At 41.5% G+C, this 19,872-nt stretch overlaps 1 protein-coding gene across 2 annotated transcripts in view; it reads right to left on the minus strand.

The window, feature by feature from the left end:
- The window catches only part of LOC306867168 (uncharacterized protein), a 514,062-nt gene extending 495,482 nt beyond the window's left edge, over nt 1-18,580 (minus strand). For both annotated transcript variants that reach the window (XM_079412738.1, XM_079412737.1), the window contains exon 1: nt 18,500-18,580. The gene's annotated coding sequence lies outside the window, so the exon portion shown is untranslated. The remainder of the gene's footprint in view (nt 1-18,499) is intronic.
- Between the last annotated feature and the right edge of the window lie 1,292 nt (nt 18,581-19,872).

A 19,872-nucleotide genomic window follows, 5' to 3' on the forward strand; every position in this document is an offset into this window, starting at 1 on the left:
GGACACTTGTTCCAGGGGAACACCTACCCGCAGGAATGAAGGGTTCGACCACAAGCTGAGAGTTTGGCGACAGTGCGGAGTCACTTGAGCACCATGTCCCTGTGTTCGCACAACTTCTCTCTCGACTGGGCTAGAATAAGCCAAAAAAGCCATTGAAAATGCGTTTCTGCGTAAGCATCTTGAATGGTAGCCTGTGAAGGGACCGGTTCAGGACGCGCAGGTCCAAGATTGGCCGTAACCCACCACCTTTCTTGGGTACAATGAAGTACGGGCTGTAGAAGCCGGTCTTCATATCGGCTGGAGGGACCGGCTCGATCGCGTCCTTCGCCAGTAGGACTGCGATCTCTGCCCTGAGCACAGGGGCACTGTCTGCCAGAACACGGGTGAACAGAATGCCCCTGAAAGCAGGGGGGCGCCGGGCGAACTGAATCGCATAGCTGAGTCTGATGGTACGGATGAGCCAGCGAGACGGGCTGGGAAGCGCTACCCACGCTCCCAGGGACCGAGCAAGCAGGACCAAGGGCACCACAGACGTACCCGGGGTGGGGCAGCGCGGCGGAATGCAGGGACCCGACTCGGACGGCACAGCGGCCCGAAGTGGGGTCTGAGTGTGTGGTGCAGCACATACCTGCTTCCGTCGAAGGGCAGAGAGAGTGTGCGGAGGCGTCAGTGTGTCCAGGACACGGCCACTGCTGCCCGCTGGCGATGAAAGAGGGGCTCGGGAGTGACAAGGCATGGTGGCGTCGTCGACTGCCAAGCGTGCCCTCTTGGGGCCCAGAGGTTTCAGAAATTGCTCTTTCTTTGAGAATGTGGCGGAACAAAAGGAAAAGGAAACAAAAGATTCTCCACCCGGCCTTCCACCGGGGGAAGGAGTGGCGCCTTCGCCATCTCCTGAAGAGCAACTTGATCCACCTCTGGGCCGCCCGTCTCAGGGACGTTTGCACCGTCGCTTGCCCCCTGGTTTGGCAGCGGCCTGGACGGGCGGGGTCGGCTTCCTACGGCTTGCTCCGCGCTGAGGCCTGGATGGTTGATGCTGCTGGGGCTTAGCAGGAGCGGAGGACGCCGCAGAAGGCCGACCTCGGCGACGAGTAGACGGAGGATCTGCGGCCGGGAGGAAGCAGCAGCGGCCCGCCGGGGCAGGATGTGCCGGATGGCCTCCGTCTGCTTCTGTGCGGCCGAGAACTGCTGGGCAAAGCTCTCGACCGCGTTGCCGAACAACCCAACCTGGGAAAGAGGGGCATCCAGGAACCGATATTTATCGGCCTGGTGGACCTGCAAGAGCGCCATGGCATGGAGGGCGGAAGCAGCCTGTCCACAGGCCTTGTAAGCCCTCGCCGTTAGACCGGACGAGAACCTACAGGCCCTGGACGGGAGGCGCGGATTTCCCCGCCAAGAGGAAGCGGACGCTGGACACAGTTGCATCGCGACGGCCCGCTCCACTGGAGGGATATCCACGTACCCCTCAGCTGCCCCGCCGTCGAGGGTGGCGAGGGGGGAGGAGCCACTAGAACGGCTCCGGGCACTATACGGTGCCTTCCACGTCCTAGAAAGCTCCTTATGCACCTCCAGAAAGAAAGGTACCAGGGCGGCGCACTGAGAACCAGCACGGCCCGCCCCGAGAAACCAATCGTCCAACCGAGAAGGTTCGGGACGTGGTGGAGGGTTCCACACAAGCCCAACCTTCTCGGCGGCCCGGGAAAGCATAGCCGCCCATTCTGGATCCGGCTCGGACGCCACACGCCCCGAGGGGGGTAACGCAGCCGAGTCATCATCTCCAGAGGACTGAAGCTCCCCCTCCGATGCTGCGATCGACATCTGGTCGTCAGGAGGAGCCCCAAAGGAAACGGCCGGTCGTTCCGGAGAAGGACCAAGACGCTCGCTAAGGAACTCCAATGGCAGCAGCGCTTGTGAGGCATGAGGGGCCCGCGGAGGTTGACTGCACCTCCCTTGAGGTAAGCGAGTCTCGATCTAAGCGCTGAGATAGTCATATTCCCGCAATGGGAACACGAACTATCCACAAAAGCCGCCTCAGCGTGTTGAATGCCCAAACACGAGAGGCAACTACTGTGGCCATCTGCTGGCGCCAGGGAACGACTGCATCCAGAAACGCACAAGCGGAATGACATCTTGAAAAAGACGCAGGTTCACGCTTGTGTTGCTCTTTTAGAGAAAACAAAAAAAGAAAATAACTCTTTCAGTGTTGAGGCACCCAGGGGTAGCCGCGGTGTGACTGAACACACAGGGAACGCCCACCAGACCGACACACACAGACAATCGTGCTGTGAGAACAGCAGTTGTGAGCTGCACTGCTCGCGGCCACCGCTGATCGCGCCGTCACACCAACACCAAGGAGAGTCCTCTTCTTTAGGCAGTCTTCTTGTAGAGTGAACCAAAACTCGGCTCCGAAGCGAAAGACAATGTGTGCGTGCGCCCGCTTCCGGTTTATACCCGCGCGGCGGGGCGGGGGCGCGTGACGCGTTGACGCACGCCAACGTTCATTGGCTTGTTCTGTAGATACTCGAAGTGGATAGGGCTCTCTGAAGTGATCCCCAATTACGTTGTCACGTCGACGTTACGTCGAACATGAGCGACTGAAAGGGAACCAAATGTACTGCATCACTAACATTTTTGGTGGTGTAAACAATTTATTCTGAAGCAATATTTTCAGTGTTCTATCAGGTTTACATACTTAAATCTGCATATTGTTATTTACCTTTACAGAGACCTTTTTAAATGTATGCATCTTTCATGTCAAATTATTACAATTAATCAATAAATTCAATATACACTATAGGGCTGTTACCAGTCAGATTAAATAATTTACATAGCAAAATTACAACTGCAATAAATAATGAACTATTTTTGTTGTAGAAATAGAACAACTCATTTGTTTTGGCGTCTCTCACAAAGAGACAGACAGCACTGAACAGCATGACCTTGATACCAGAAATACATTATCAATCCCGGTTTACGCAGAATGTAATAAAATCAGAAGAATCATTCTCATTCTTATTTTTTTTGTCACTTAAATTTTAGTCAGGCTATTTGTCCGGTTGGCTAAGTAAAAAAATAAATAAAATTAAACTAGCTAGAAGGCTGGTCAGCTAGCTATAGCTCAACCTATATTATTATTATTATAATTGAGAACATTATATAAACAAAGAAGGTAGTTCAGCCTGTATTCCACTACTGCAATTCTAGCTGTCTGATGACGCAGTAACTACCGCGGGGGGCGGGGATAATCTTAGGTCTGTTCAATGATTGTAAACAGTCATTAGGTCCTTCACCACCGAAAAAATGTCTTTTAGCTGTAATGTAACCAGAAATATTTAAGATCTACTGAATCTGAAGTTAAGACATTTTAAGGCCTTTTATTAGGAAAACATTATCTAAGACATTTTAAGACTTTTTAAGGACTCACGGACACCTTAAACTGAGCTAATACGATCTAACAATGAGCAGTTGTGTTTTTATAAACTACCGTTAACAAAGAGTAACAATAATGACTAACAAAAAGCATTGCTCATTTTTAGCTAATGGTAGTTAATGCATTAACTAATGAAACCTTATTGTAAAGTGTTTCCATCAAATTTAAGAACGTTGAAAAGACAGAAATCTTTAAACTTTTTTTCCCATGACGACCAAACAAATTGTACTCCAGTGTGTCTGTTGGGGTGGTTACTCCTTGGTCTCTGGGGCTGGTAACTCGGTTTGTGGTGCTGGCTTGTTGGGATGTGGGGCTGGCACCTCGTTGGGCAGCATGACTGGTGATACGTAGGGGAGTATAGCCGGCAACATGTTGGTAAATGGGGTTCTGAAAGTAGTTGCTCACTTTCTTTGCCGGTCAAAGGAGTTGGTTTGGTGGAGTGGGTGGAAGCTCCTCTGAAGAATCTGAATGGGCACTTGATTCCAACTGGGTGCTCAGTTTACTCTGGTGAAGTTTTGCACTTGGTCTACAGAAGTTAACACAAACATATAAGGCACACCTTACCTACTGTTTTCATATTGGGCCTGGGCGATAAAATGGTTACGATATTTATTCTAGAGGACAATCTGCCCTCATCTATATCAATAGAAAAAATGTTCGATATAACTCAATACAGTTTCACTTATATTCACTAAAGGTAAACAGACACAAAGTTTGGTTGTATTTACAACCCTTAATCATGCGCCACTCCTGGATCACAAACAGTCTATCAAATGCCTTGAAAAAGGCGAGTAGTATGAGTGAAAAGCAAAAAAAGTTGTGTTGCTGTGTAGTTGGGTCACACAATCGGCATGTGAAATCAGAGCACACAAACACATGAAACTGAGTACAGTACCTGCCGGCAACGAGGAGATTGTGAATAAAAAAGGACATGTCAGCTCGTCAGTGTGGCAGTTTCTTGGTTTCAGATTTTGAAAGAAATTTTCCATTTAAAATAACGCATTTATTGATTACATTATTTCACCGCCAGGTGGTGACAAGTGACTGATTAAAAAAAATTATTTGACATTGAATCTTCATTCAACAGATTCTTTCAAATACACTGATTCATCCAGTAATGAAACAAAAGTATTTATGAGCGAATCATTGATCATACATTCAAACTGATTTTTTTTTTTAATAATGAATTTAAATTAATAACAAATGTGAAATTAGACTGCATCAATAATATTTTGTCAGAGCCTCTAGTAATAGTTCAGAATCATGATCACAGCAAACAAAGAGTTGTTTCTCAATTTATCCAGAATTGTGCAGCTCTAAGCTATCAATACCGAATGACTCAAAACATTATATTGTAATAAATTGATTAGCTGTATCACCTAGCTCTATTTCCGATTATTTCTAGTAGGCATGGAATTTGGCCTGCATTGCTCCACAAAGACCTACCTTCCTTTTCTTGAGATATTTTCTGTATCTGTCAAGTCTGATGAATATTCAGCTTGGTGGAGTTTAGTCCTGGCTTCGGAATAAGTGGCTGTAAAACACAATGATACACAGAAAGGCTAATTTAGAAATTTGCGTAAGAATTCTAACCACAAAATATATAATGGTAGCAGAATATATGCATATGTCTATAAATCAGATGTCATATCTTATCTGCAAAGTACTATTGTGATTGCAGGTTTTCTTTTCTACCTAGCAAGAGCACATCTGATTTGATTCAGCTGTGTCAAGTCTGTGTGATCCTGCTTGGTAAGACTGAAAACCTATAGTTATCCAGCCCTTTATGTGATTTCTTATCAAGATGTAAAGAAATTAACACAAAAATAAAGAGTTCAAGGGTCAAATAATTAATTTAACACTGACGTTAATTAAGTTCTTTAGATGTTGTTCTGGATTCTTTTATGACCTCCTGGATGAGTCATCATTGCACTCTTGGAGTAATTTCGGGTGACCCGCCACTAGGGGTGGGCGATATGAGCTAAAATTCATATCACAATATTTTCCACTGTCCAGACGATATCGATATTATATCATGATATGAGAAAAAAATTTCAATCACATTTTAGTAGACCTTAGTTAAATTACAGGAAGAATATGTATTTTAACCTTGTATAACTAAAAACAACAACAACAACATGATTTCAATATCTAAGGCAAAAAATTTCAAAGATGTGTGAAATTATGCTACATAAGACACCTGTGCAAAAGAAAAACAGCAAATGGACTGAAAGAACATACTCTGTTACTAACGTAACCTCGGTTCCCTTAGATACGGGAACGAGTACTGCGTCGCTAGACGTTATGGGGAAAACTCCTTTTTCTCCGAGGACTGAAGACTTTTTCAATCACGCAGTGTGCCTGCACAGCCATTGGTTCGTGCAGTAATAAAAAATGAACCAATGGCTCGTCAGCGGCGCTGCACGAGCCTATGGCGGCAAAGCCCGTCAAAAGGGGTGGGGTCATCTGGCTATATAAGCGGGCGCTTCGCCATAGGAAAACAGGCCAATTCGACTGAAGCGACGACCTAAGTCGTGCAGCTGCATGGCATGGCATAGTACGCCGTACTCGTTCCCGTATCTAAGGGAACCGAGGTTACGTTAGTAACTGAGTACGCTCCCTGTCGATACTTCACTCGTACTGCGACTCTATGGGGAACAAATACAATCCCGCCATGCCATAAGGAGAAACAACAAACATAAACTGGCCTTGAGCAATAAGGCTCAGAGGGACCAATCCTGAGGAATCCTGCAGGAGGCATGAGGACCAAACTCTTAGAGGCCATTCCAGCCTAGAAATCGTTTCAACGGTCATAAGTACAGCCTCAGCACCAAAAATAGGGCCAAGAGAGTTCCAAGAGAATCAGGCAATGCCTGAGGGGACCGCTTAAGACAGGCGTGTGCCCTCTAAGCAGAGAGAACCCGAGCCTGTAAGGCTGGGACATCCAAGCTATAGAATCTGGCAAATGTGGACGGCGAGGCCCGGCCGGCCGCCGCACAAATGTCTGCCATGGACACACCACTAGACCACACCCAAGAAGAGGCCACGCCTCTAGTGGAATGGGCTCTCACTCCAATGGGGCTCTGGAGGCTGTTTCAGATCCAGCGAAAAGAACCAGTCCTCCGGGCGAATTTGCGAGAGGATCTGCTTCAGTGTAGTCATTCTGAACGGCCGTCTCATGACAGCGCGGTTCAGACGTCTGAGATCGAGGATGGGCCAGAGGCCGCCATCCTTTTTGGGGATGAGGAAATAACGGCTGTAGAAGCCTGACTCGCTCTGAGCTGGGGGAACTATTTCTATAGCTCCTTTCGCCAGCAATTTCTCCACCTCGGCTCGCAGAACGTGAGCATTGCTGCTCCGCACTAAGGTGGGGACCCTGTCGCTGTACCGCGGGGGTACGTAACGGTGGGTTCTTTTGGGAAGCTGAACAAGGTTATCTTTCCCTCACAACCAAAAACACACTTCTTTAGAGACATTCTTCCCGAGTGATTCCCGCGCAGTGCTGCCGAATGAAACGCATTGATGAGTGTGCTCTCGCTCTGGTCGATGCGTGCACTGGCGTGTTCTTCCGGGAGAAATGCCCATATAAGCAGTTCCACCGTCGTTTACGTCAGCAAGAACCACGATCGAAAAAAACTCTCTGAAACTTGTCCTAACCCGGAAGTGAGATTTTTGGCACAGATAATACTCTGTTATATGTCCAAATTGTTTTTTGAAGCTTTGTCCATGCTTAGCATGTGAATCCAACTCTTTAACAGTGTAAACAACTCTGAATGCATGAAGCAGCATTGTACCCCCCCTTTAAGCCCTGCATTTAAAGTGCTGTCTGCCCCATGTGTACTTGTCCGGTGTTTAAAGCCCTGACACACCAAGCCGACGCTCGACACCCGACAGCCAAGTAGCACATCCGTTCTGCGCCTTCGTAAAGTAGAAATTCATTTCCGTACCAGCAGGTGGCACTAGTCTGTGTTTGTTACTCAAAGCCGGAAACCGGAAGAGCTAAAGCGATACAAAACACAAACAAAGGTGCCTGAAATCAGATCAGAATCTCGCTCATCACAGATGGAATCTTGATATTTTGGAAATGTCTGACACGTTGCAAATGGCACTGCGTTGTCAGCCCTTGGTCTTTTGCTTGTTGACGAGGAAAAGAAGAAGCGGCCGCGAAAAATACGGAGAAAGTGCACTAAATGGGTGAAACCATGGATACTCCAGAGACAGGCTCAAGGGGCTTTCCCGAACCTGTCGAGAGCAGTGAAACCTCTGATTTAAAAAATGTTCTCTGCTTTTTCCTGTTCAATTTAACAGGTTAAAAGAACTTATCAGTCCAATCATACAGAGGAGAAACACAAACTACCGGGGTTGTATCTCCGTAGGGGAACGTCTGATGATTACACTACGGTTCTTGGCAACAGGTAAGCAAGCTAAAGGTTATTCGTTATTTGAATATTACATCACAACGCTTTTTCAGTTGTGTTTATTGTCGGCGTATCATTAAGCATTATAAAAAAGAAAATAATTTGATTATTTCGGATGGCAGTTGGAGCTTACTTAAAAAGAGACAACATATAAAACATAATTGTGGTTGTTTATAGGACAATGCCTTTAATAATTGATAACAATAATCTGATTTAATGTAATGTAATGAAAATGCATTAAAAGTGTTTGATTTGACTCTGTAAAAGGTGTGGAACATCGATAATAGAGTTATGTGATTGTAATCTTTGCAGGAGAAAGCTTCAAGAGCCTTTCTTACCAGTTCCGAGTGGGAATGACTACAATTTAGCAATTCGTTCCTGAAACCTGTGCAGCAATCTACCAGGTCTTAAAAGAGAAATACCTGAAGGTATACATGTAACGGTTTTATTATTTTTTTCTTCATCAACATTTATAATGCAGTTTGTACACATTCAGATACACATTATCAAGGGTCGACAATTTAAACTACTTTTTGTTTTAATTCTGTTGTTTTTCAGTGCCCAGACACAGTGGAAGAGTGGCAGCAAATAGCCATTGGATTCCAGACTCAGTGGAACTTCCCAAACTGCCTGGGTGCTCTGGATGGGAAGCACATCAACATTCGTCCCCCACCAGGAACTGGATCAACATTTTACAATTACAAGCATACATTTTCCATAGTTCTAAAGGCACTGGTTGACAGCAATTACAGATTCCTGTATGTTGATGTGGGCTGCAATGGGCGTATTTCAGAAGGTGGAGTATTTGGTGGATGCTCATTGCAGGATGTCTTGGAGAAAAGAACATCAAACATACCTGCCCCTGCACCACTTCCTGAATCTGACCAGCTGGCCCCTTACTGCATTGTGGCAGATGAGTCATTTCCCTTGAAGGACTACCTAATGAAGCCATATCCGAACCGCAGGCTATCTGTAGAGCAACATATATTCAATTACAGGCTTTCGCGAGCTCGGAGGGTGGTTGAAAATGCATTTGGCATTCTGGCAAATCGATTTTGAGTCCTTTTAACCACCATTAATATCCAAAACACCACCAAAGTGGAGGACATTGTTTTTGCTTGCTGTTCCTTGCACAACTTTCTGCGTACAGAGTGCTGTGAAGTATACATGGCAGGAATCGACCAGGAAGGACTAGATCATGACACTCTTCCAGGAAGATGGAGGCAAGACCCTGGCCTACAGCAGGCCTCTCTGCCACACACAACCAACAGTACAACACACGCCAAACAGCTCAGGGATAAACTGTGCCAGTACTTTAATTCAGACACTGGTGCAGTGCCCTTTCAGTGGGGCAAAATATAAGCATGTGACAAACTTGGTTGTTTCCAGTCTTTGACCTTGGTTTCTGTTTTATGAAGATGGTGTGACATTGCTAAATAAAGGTTAGGTTTTTACATCATTGGGTTTTGTGATCCTTTTTTACATAAAGAATTGTGAATCCAAGTACCTTTTACCCAAAGTCAAAAGTGTTTTATTTTCCAATGTGCAGTACAATGGGCAAAAAATTTGCTACAAGGCAATGATATAAAATGAACACAAACAGTAGATACTTTAAAGTCTACATAGAATTCTGCAAGAACTATAATATAAATTACAACTGTGCATGCCATTATTTACAATACAGCTTACAATATGATAAAAAATCTGTTTAGATACTAAAATCAGTAAAAAAAAAAATCAAAATTTAAGAAGAAAAAAAATCAATAGATACTTTAAAGTCTACATAGAATTCTGCAAGAACTATAATATAAATTACAACTCTGCATAACATATTACACTCTAAAAAATGCTGGGTTATTTTTTCAACCCAACCGCTGGGTTGAGACTGTTGGGTCATTTTATTGGGTTATTTTCTCAATGTTGGGTAGTTTTTTGTGTAACCCAACGCTGGGTTACCGGTTGGGTCAAGTATACTGACAGTTGAAACAGTGAACTCGCCCCTCCCCCATCGACGCTTTAGACTGCTTCAGACCAAGACCAACAACTCTACATTTGCGGGCATTTTGAATCACATCAGAAGATCGTTTTTCTGCGAGGACAGCTGTTATTCTGAGAAAAAAAGGTATGTTTTGGAGTATTTAATCTAGAAAACTATTACTGTACCCCAGAAAATGTAAAAGTATGCAAACTAGGGCGATTCACACGACACAAAAAAGTCTTGAAAAGTAACCCCTAGCTTCGTTCTTTGGTTTGTTAACGTTAGGCCTAATGTTATACTTTGTTATAACGTTACAGCTTTTCCCTGCCTTTTGAATAATTCACATATCTCTTTTGGCCAACATTTCCCCTGAAATATGTGACTTATGTGAGTCATTTAGTTCGCTAATGTTATGTGTCTTTGAGCCATTCCACCGAATGGGTGACATTTATGTCCCCAGAACATCATATGTATAAAATTGCATGAAAATTAACTCTAAAATACATTTTATTATTAAGCAAAATGTCCTGCATATTAAGCTAACTACAAATTTTTTAAATTTATAATTAAAAACATTAATAAAAACTACATAGAACACAAAAAATAGCATTTTCTGCATGTCCCCACTCTCTGTCTCTAAACTTTGCCATGAAATATAATGATTAAAATCCTTCAGAAAACGCAGTGCTATAAACAGTTGTAACACCGCAGGTAAAGAGTGGTTGCGATGTGTGACATGGTCGAGGTCGCTGTCTAGTTTGTTAGCGATGTCAAATTCCATAAATTCAGCCATGTCGTCTTATTTTTGTCCGCGTTACTCTTAAGGTTACGATTTCCAAACCTTAAGTTATACTTAGGGAAATGACCGTTAAGGGCTTTTATGCAACACTTAACGCTTTTTAAGGGATTACTTAAGTGAAAAAACAGCATTTAAGGGAAATTCTAAGTGTTTATGACGTTTCACTTAAAGAAACCCTTAAGTAACACTTAAGGGTTTTTTTCTGCAACACCCTTAGGTTTAAGGGAAACATAAGGGCGAACTTAAGGGAAAATTACACTTAAGGTGCTTTATGCAACCGGGCACAGGCATTTATGTCTATTATGTTAGTTGTTGTTATCTCATCTCTCCTCAGACGCGGTGCTGCAATGGCAGAATTCTCAAAACGGCCACAAGATAACGGCGTTTATACAAAATATCGGCTTCATATCGGCCACCGACCACCCTGCTTTCTAAGATATCGGCATCGGCCATCAAAAAACCAATATCGGTCGACCACTAATTTAGTGTGCCTTATTTTATCAATTAGAATATCGATATATTGTCGCCAGTGTATCGATTCTCGTATCGCACGGAGAAGGACAACAAGATATCGCCATATCGATGTTTTGTCCCACCCCTAATTTTGTATATAATGCTGCATTGTGCATTGTGTTGTGAGTTGTATGTTTTTAACATTCTTCTGTTTTTAACAGGTTGGGACCAACATAGTTGAATACTTGAAGGAGGCTGAGCTCACTAAACCCTTCCCCTTCGTCCTTGGTCTTGGGGATGACAGTCAGTGCCATCAGGCCTTTGTAATTGTTGGCAAACAGGCACTACAGCAAAACACTCTCCTTGGTGCTGTGGACACATGTTTTAAACTTTTTTATGTTTTGGACATCCATTTCCCGAAGCAGTGCGCACCAGTGTGGGAATTTTTGCAGACTGTTGTCTACATGTATGTTCACGGTGTGTGTGTGTGTTCACTGCTGTGTGTGTGCACGTTGGATGGGTTAAATGCAGAGCACGAATTCCGAGTATGGGTCACCATACTTGGCTGAATGTCACTTCACTTCACTTCACTTCACTACAAACTCCCAGGAACAGAATCCCCTTCAGTAAGACTGCTCCATGGATATTTGTTATGTTAAGCAGTACTGGAACCAAAACAACTAACCCTCTCTAAAATGTTATGAGTTTATATGAAGAGGAAAATTGTCAGACTAATGCATATATCTAAAGCATTTTACTTGTGCCACTGTGTTCTTGTGCCACTTTGTTAACCTTACTCTCTAAAAAGCTATGAGTTTAAATTAAGGGGTGTCAAACTATTTTATAAAGCACTTGTGCCACTTTGATAACCTTATGTAAATGTTAAAAGTGAAGCTAATGTAATTCAATGTTAAAAGTGAAGCTAATGTAATTTATTGATGTTATTTATTTTTTTAATATTTTTTATTATTTATTTATTTTGTAAATATTTTTAAACAAATTGGAAGGAAATGTTTTATATGCTGTTTTATTGTTCATTGGCATGAAAATATTGCCTTTTTTCTATTAATTTCTTTTTATATTACATTTGGATGTTCTTTCTTATTAATACATCTTCTCCTTTTGATTATTACTGTTTCCTCTGGTAATTCTCTGCACTCAGTATTTTCAAACCTATTTCAGGTTAGTTTTTAACCAGCAATGTAGTAATTTCTAATCAATAGTTGAGTTGAATTAAACAACCCAGCATGTTGGGTCAAAGATTTAACCCAACCAACTGGGTTAAAATAACCCACCGCTGGGTTAGTCCATATTTGACCCAGCGTTGGGTTGCCAAAATAACCCAAATTGGGTTGTTTTAACCCAGCAATTTTTTAGAGTGTAACAATGTGTGTTACAATTTGCTAAAAAAAATCTGTTTACACTTTTGCTATATAATGTATTACAGGTGTGTATACTGATTGGCAGATGCATCCAGTGCTTGGTTGTGGCCCACTGAGTATCTGAAAATGCAATTGTCAACCTCATGCTGGAAATGTGGCAGTACATGTGGTGGCAAATTCCGTATTCTATGTTCTAAATTTCTGCAGTAAGCTGAGATGGCATCATTGGTGTTTTCCTGTGATGCCAACTTTTCCAGAGTTTTGCTGATGGTGCGTATCAAGTATGTGGACTCCTCGCTGGAGGATTCGTCCTGCATCTTCCTGCGCTTCCCATTAGGCCTCGGAGTATTGGCTTTATGTAGGTGCTTTGCAAAGGCTCCTTTCTCATGGCTGTGGACTCAGCTCCACAGATGGTGGACTCAGCCAAGGGTGTACTGGGACGTAGCTCAGCCTCAATGAAACTGGGCTCTTCATGGGTGCCAGTCCAGGTGTCATTGTTGGTACTGTCAGATGGTGAACAGGAGTCACTATCAGTCGAAGGGTCCTTAAAAAACATAAAAAGATAAAATCATAATGTGAACGATGTAAAACCATAGATTTCTTACAACTGTTCACCTATCACCCATAACAATAACAGGGCATAGCTAAAACAATACCCTGCAAATTGGCAAAATGGCTCTATTCAGATGCAGTTTATGACACATTGCAGAAGATAATGTGACATTAATTTATCGGCTTGTGTTAATATGTTGATTTACTTGAGTTACCTTTAAATACACCCATCTGAACAATCAATGGCCACTTTACAAAAAGCAAAATGTTTCTTTTTATTCTGAAATAATAATAAAAAAAGAGAGAGATTTGTTTATTTACCCTGATCGTTAGATTTGAAGTGCTCTCCTTCCTTTTTGTGTGAGGCTCTAGAAACTACAGGCGGTTCAGTATCCATTGCTGCCTGCCAGTCTTCTGAGCTCCAAAACTTCCTGAGGGTCCATGTTTCTTTTAACGCATGTACTGGGTTCGCAATGAATCCCACCGCTTCTTGAGCTCTTTCTCTGAGGGGCAAAGTAAATTTTTGTAAGCATTATGTGTAGTTATTAGGTCAATTTCATGACTATTTGTAATACCAACAAATGTTACTTTTTGCTCTATAAGATTCATGGACTATTGAAAAATAAACAAGTTTCTAAAGACCTCAATTGACAAAAAGGAGATCTTACCTGATATAACAAGTTTATTTTCGATCTCACGCCACAGCTCAGCTTTTGCCACACGGTTGACATAACATTTTTCCGTAATGTCATACAAAGCCGGCCTTTCCTGGATCATGCTAATCAATTCATCTTCACTTGCCTAGTTCCAGACATCCATATCTTTTTTAAATTGTTCACGTATCGGAATGAGAAATGCAAACAAATAATGAGCATTCTGTGTATTCCCTCTTGACTTCGTCGTTTACTTCGTCACTTCTGGGGTTTTTTTTTTCTTGCGCACTGGTTCGCCAGCTGAACAGCCAATCAGAATGATCAGATGGCCCGACTGACCGACGAGCCCCGACGCCGAAAACAAGCCGACGAGGACCAACTTCAGGTTGCGGGTTCAAGTCTCAGGTCCGGCAGGGATTGTCGGGGGAGTGAATAACCAACGCTCTCTCCACCTTCAGTAACATGACTGAGGTGAGCAAGGCACCAAACCCCCAACTGCTCCCTGGGCGCCGCAGCATTGGCTGCCCACTGCTCCGGGTGTGTGTTCACGGTGTGTGTGTGTTCACTGCTGTGTGTGTGCACTTGGATGGGTTAAATGCAGAGCACAAATTCCGAGCATGGATCACCATACCTGGCCACACGTCACACTTTAAAAAAAAAAATAATTAATTAATATAATCATTTACACTATGTTATTATTGCATCCTGTTGATGTACAACAATACTGACATGCAAATAGTATCTGCCACTATCTATAAGTATAAATAGCATCAAACTTATATTTGTACTTATTGCAAAGAACTTTTACACTGTAAATATAATCTAATGCCATTTTTCACTTAGTGCAAATAGCTTCTGTGTTTTTTTAAACCTTGCTGTTCATGAATAAGAGAACTATATTAAGCAAAAAACAAAATGTGACAAAAGTTGAATTCCCAATACAAATAAAAGGGGATACCAGGATAATCTACTACTTCTGTAGTGTGCATATGATGGACACTTTACTATCCCATGGCCATGAGGCGACAGGAGAGGATTTGTGAATGGCTGGTAGAATAACAGCATGGCATAATAGGTCCATATTACATTCAAACTACACAAATTTATACTATATTAAATATACTTTTTTTAAAGGTCACAAAGTAATTACTTATTTGAAAATGTACTCAAAGCATGGGATTTTGGATACAGTCTTTGTGTATAATCTTTACCTTCTACTGTAGCACCTACTGGTAAATGTTGTAACCACACTGTCACTGAAATATAAACTTTTTTTGGTCACACTTTATATTAGGTGGCCTTAACTACTATGTACTTACATAAAATAAGTACAATGTACTTATTGTGGTCATATTGTATTGCAAAACACCTTTGGATATGGGTAAGGTTAGGGACAGGTTTGGTGGTATGGGTAGGTTTAAGGGTGGGTTAAGGTGTAAGGGCCGGGTCAACAGTATAATTATAAATGAAATTACAGATGTAACTACATATAGGTATTTTAAAAAATATAAGTACAAAGTAAAAACATGTATGCACACAATAAGTGCATTGTATCAAATGATTAATTTAAATGTAAGTACATAGTAGTCAAGGCCACCTAATATAAAGTGGGACCCTTTTTTATTATTGGTGCTCATTGCAGAGCCGAATGACATTCAGTCCCCACTCTCTGGATGTAATGAGTGAAGCTTGACCTAGTCCAACTCCACCTCTGTGGACCTAAAAAGTGGGCGTATGTTTGGCAGTAGGTTTAGGGTGTAGTCAGACTCTCTAGCGTCACCCATTGGCTCTGCAGTGAGCAGACTATCTTTCAGGCTTTAGAAATATTCTTATAACATTTTTAACAGATATTGTTAAAAAAAATACCAGAACTGTTTTGATGGATTGATTCAGTACTTTATTTAACTGTAAAGCAGTTTTATCTAGACAGAAAGTCAGAGTGTGAGGTTCATTAAAACCAGGCCAGCAAGAAACTCTTCATCTACAAACTGAACACAGATCAGACCATGGCCACATACAAACTCTTTGTCCACCCAGCACATCAAACCACATTTCTGAAGAAAACTGACCGCAGAAGGTTTCAGTATGACTACTAGAGCTACTAGAGCAGAGTCTCCAACACATCTCTTGCAAGCTACCAGTAGCTTGTGGCCTGACTGGAGCAAGGTAGCTCGCCAAGGCATACTTTTCATTCAAACAGTGAGCTAATATAGACAGGTGTCCCACCCCCTCCAATTTAAATAAATTATTTGTTTTGACATATCAGCCGTGAGGTTATTTTAACTATACCGTTTAGTATTTTAATTATTATTAAAACCGTATTTGATTATTGCAATTTGAGGATTTCATTTTGTGTGGAAATATTATGGAAGGCAAACTGCTGAGAGAAAATATATGAAAGAATGTAGGATTGAATGGATTGCATGAATGCATAAGGAGGAACCAGCTGTCTTCAGAAATGTTTTGATGACATTTTCTTTTCATCTTACCACCATGCAATGCTTAATAAAACAGTGCTTAAGGCCCTGTCCCAAATGACACTCTAAATCCTCACGGTCTTCCTCTGAGTCCGCACTTTCGTGACGTAATATCGCTTTGACTGTTGGGGAGCTCGCCCAAGTGCTTCTGAATGCTAAAATGATGATTGGGACACCCTACGGTATTCTGGACTTAACGGACACACGCACGTTGTAAAACTTTTTATTTGTTTTGGTCAACTTTATTTGAACATGTTGTACATGTCAGTAGATAACATGCTATGATTTTCTTTTGTTACTTTAAAATCTGCCCATCATTTTAATGTTTTTATTTCAATGTTTATGCAAACAAAAAGTGCATAGTGCTGCTACTTTTGTTGGTTTTTGACATAAAACTTGGTGAAATGATTTGTGTGTATCAGTACTTTTTCAACATTTCCAGCACATTTTAACATGTATTACACCATGTTAAACCATGTATAAGAGTTTAGACTCATATATTATTTAAGAGATTTAAGTATTGTGCAGAGATTGCATTAACCGAAAATTCTCCGTCACTGACTGAATTTTTTTTAGCAATGACGGAAAAATCTGAAGGCCGTCTGAGAGTGATCTATTGTAATTTATAACTGTAATTCCCACCTCTGTCCAGTTGGTAGCGAGTGCACTCCAGTGAGGCAGCAGAGCACAGGATCATAAAACTCCAGAACAAAAATAAAACTATCAGGAGTCTTTTGCTATGCGTTTGTTTACGCACTGGCGAGTATCCACTAGTAAAGCGAAAGAGATGATCAGTTCACAGTTTATACTGTGCATTCATCAAATGAAAACGGCATCGATTGGGATTTAAGAATAAAATGGTTCATAAAAATGATAATCTATTAAAATAAAGAAATCGTTGTTTTTTTTACCCAGCCCTAGCATATTTTGTTGTTTTTAGTGGCCTCTGCTGTCACTGCGGGTGTGGTGTTGAACATGAAAAGTTACGCACAGTCTCTGTACACCTGTTCTCATCATAAATAAATAAATGCATAAACCTATATGCTAGTCCTCTGCGTTCATTATTAAAAATGAACACGTAAACAAAAAAAAGCAATTAATGTGTTATTATAATCAAAATATGAAAATTAAAATGATGGGTTATTATATAGGTGTAACGGAACGGGTCGGACACAGAAGGTAAGTGAAGTCACAAGGTGTTTATTTACAGGGTGAAACAGCAATCGTGCGGATTCTTCGGACTTGGTGAGTGTCACTTCGTGAGGTTAAGGTAATAGGAATGTCAATCACAATCAGTCTCTCTGTCTTGACAGATCCTGGGGATTGGCAGCGGCAGAGACATCCGAGGATTCAACAAAGCCACCGGGGACAGACGAGGAGGAGGACTGGAAGAGGACAAGGCAGAAGGTAAGTAAGGACAGGTAAGTTATTTGCAGGTAGATATACTCAGCTTATGGGAAGCAGAGACGGTCCATGTAGTAATCCGGATATCGGACTTTGCAGTGCTTGTCACGTCACTTCAAGATCGGACGACCTAGTGAGCTGAGGGAAGTGCTTTTATGTGGCTGGTGATAACGAGGTGCAGGTGCCGGTGATGATTGGGAATAAACAGGTGACAGTGATGAGTGACGGGGAAGACGGGCCATTCTGTGACAATAGGTTATGACGGAATTTTTACAACCCTGTCCATCAAAATGACGGACAATGTTAAAGTCTAACGCAACCTCTAGTATTGTGTAACATAGGTAGCACTCAACCACTTTCATTTTTAAAAGTAGCTCTCGAATGAAAAAAGGTTGGAGACCCCTGATCTAGAGTAACACTGGCAATATGAGATGGTAGACCATTTTAACTTCTGTTTTGTTTATCCTTTGAAGGGGTCATCGGATGCCCATTTTCCACAAGTTGATATGATTCTTTAGGGTCTTAATGAAAAATCTATGACATACTTTGGTTAAAATTTCTCAATGGTAGTATAAAAAACACCCTTTTTCACCATGTCAAAATCAGCTCTGTTTTTAGCAAGCCATTCTAGTCCATGTTGCTTTAAATGCTAATGAGCTCTGCTGACCCCGCCCCTCTCTTCCGTGGGGTGACGAGCAGTACTTTTTATTTTAGCCGTGAAACTGGCTAAATAGCACATTATTTTGCAAAGATTCATAAAAAAACCCTTATACTCACTTCTGTAGATGAAGCTGGATCACGAATGATTTGTGCGAACATAGACGCATTTAGGCAGATCGGGGATTGGTGCATTCCCTTCAAAATGAAAGTAACGTTAATCCTCACACTTCAGCGGCTCAGATGTCAGGAAAAAAGGACGACTGCTATGTTCATTATTACATCCAACAACTAAACACCTCAATCGCTTAATCGGAGACATTCTTGTTTTCCCTGGCACCGGAGTCGACACAATAGCAGACTGATGACAGCTCACTCAGGGCGGGTCTAAGGTAAGACGGCCTTGTCAATCAACTATCGTGGGAGCAGCCTATGCAGAACTACGTCATTCTGACAGGGTTCTCAGAACAGCCTGATTTGAGAAAAGGGGATTTTTAAATAGGGATTTAAAAAAAAAACACTGGGTGGATTTTTATCATTATAGGATGGATGTGTGCATGCACTTCCAACGTGTATTTATGTTCAAACAAATTGTCAAGTGAATTTTGCTTCCGATGACCCCTTTAACACAATTGATGTAGGCCATGGATATTTCAGTTGAATTATAAAACCATTTTGAAATCGATAATTTTTTTATTTTCCCTTTAAGCCATGTAATTCATGGAGATTAATAACATTCAGAAAATTCAACTACATTATCAATGCTAAATGATAAAAAGAAGATTTTTTTTACTGTTAAAACAGTTAAAGTCTTATTTAGAGGCAGAAGATTATTTTGATGTAACTATAGGCCATATGACGGGTTTAGGTTGTGTGAGCTATACAAGGGTGAAACTCTGTGGTGAGAGGACTCACACTAGATCAGTGAATAGTAATTTTAGATCAGACACTGAACGGGTAAAGAAAATGTTTCACATGCTTGTTTTGTTCGGTTTGTGCTGGTGCCATCTGACTGGTAAGTTAAAGCATTATTATGGCTTAATATTTCTATGCAACAAACTACAGGTTTTTTTTTTTTGCTGTTGTCTCTATTCATCAGAGAGTTTTAAAACTCTGGAAAAAGTCCTAAAAATGTTTTAAAATGTCAAGGAAAGTAATGAAAACTTCTATATTGAAACACAGCAGGGGCTCAGAAAGCGCTTTTCAAAACATGGTGATTTTGTGTGTTTCTTTTTTTTTATATATTAATTTCAAGGATTGTTACTGAACAAACAAATGCAAATAGCTATCTCTCTAAAAAGTATTTATGATTCACATAGACAACTCAAAATATTTACAAACTTTACTAATAAAAAACTAAAATGTTTGTGACATTACAAGTGAACCATTGTGCCATCTGATTTCAGTGTGTAAATGTTACCTAACAAGTCAGCGTTTTTAAATCTGAACTTCCTACGTACATTGTTACGATGCAAACATCCTAAGTATGTAAATGGTTATTTATTTAGTTAGTTATTTATATATTAAGTGTTGATTATGAAATCTGAATACACACACAGATGAACAGATGAGTCCAAGTTTAATATTTCCTACATAATTATATGCAGAAATATTAAGTCAACACTCTTAAAATGGCCGTTAATGGGGTGTTACCCACAAGGGTAAATTTTTT

The sequence above is a fragment of the Barbus barbus genome (assembly GCF_936440315.1).
Source record: "Barbus barbus genome assembly, chromosome: 4".
NCBI lineage: Eukaryota > Metazoa > Chordata > Actinopteri > Cypriniformes > Cyprinidae > Barbus > Barbus barbus.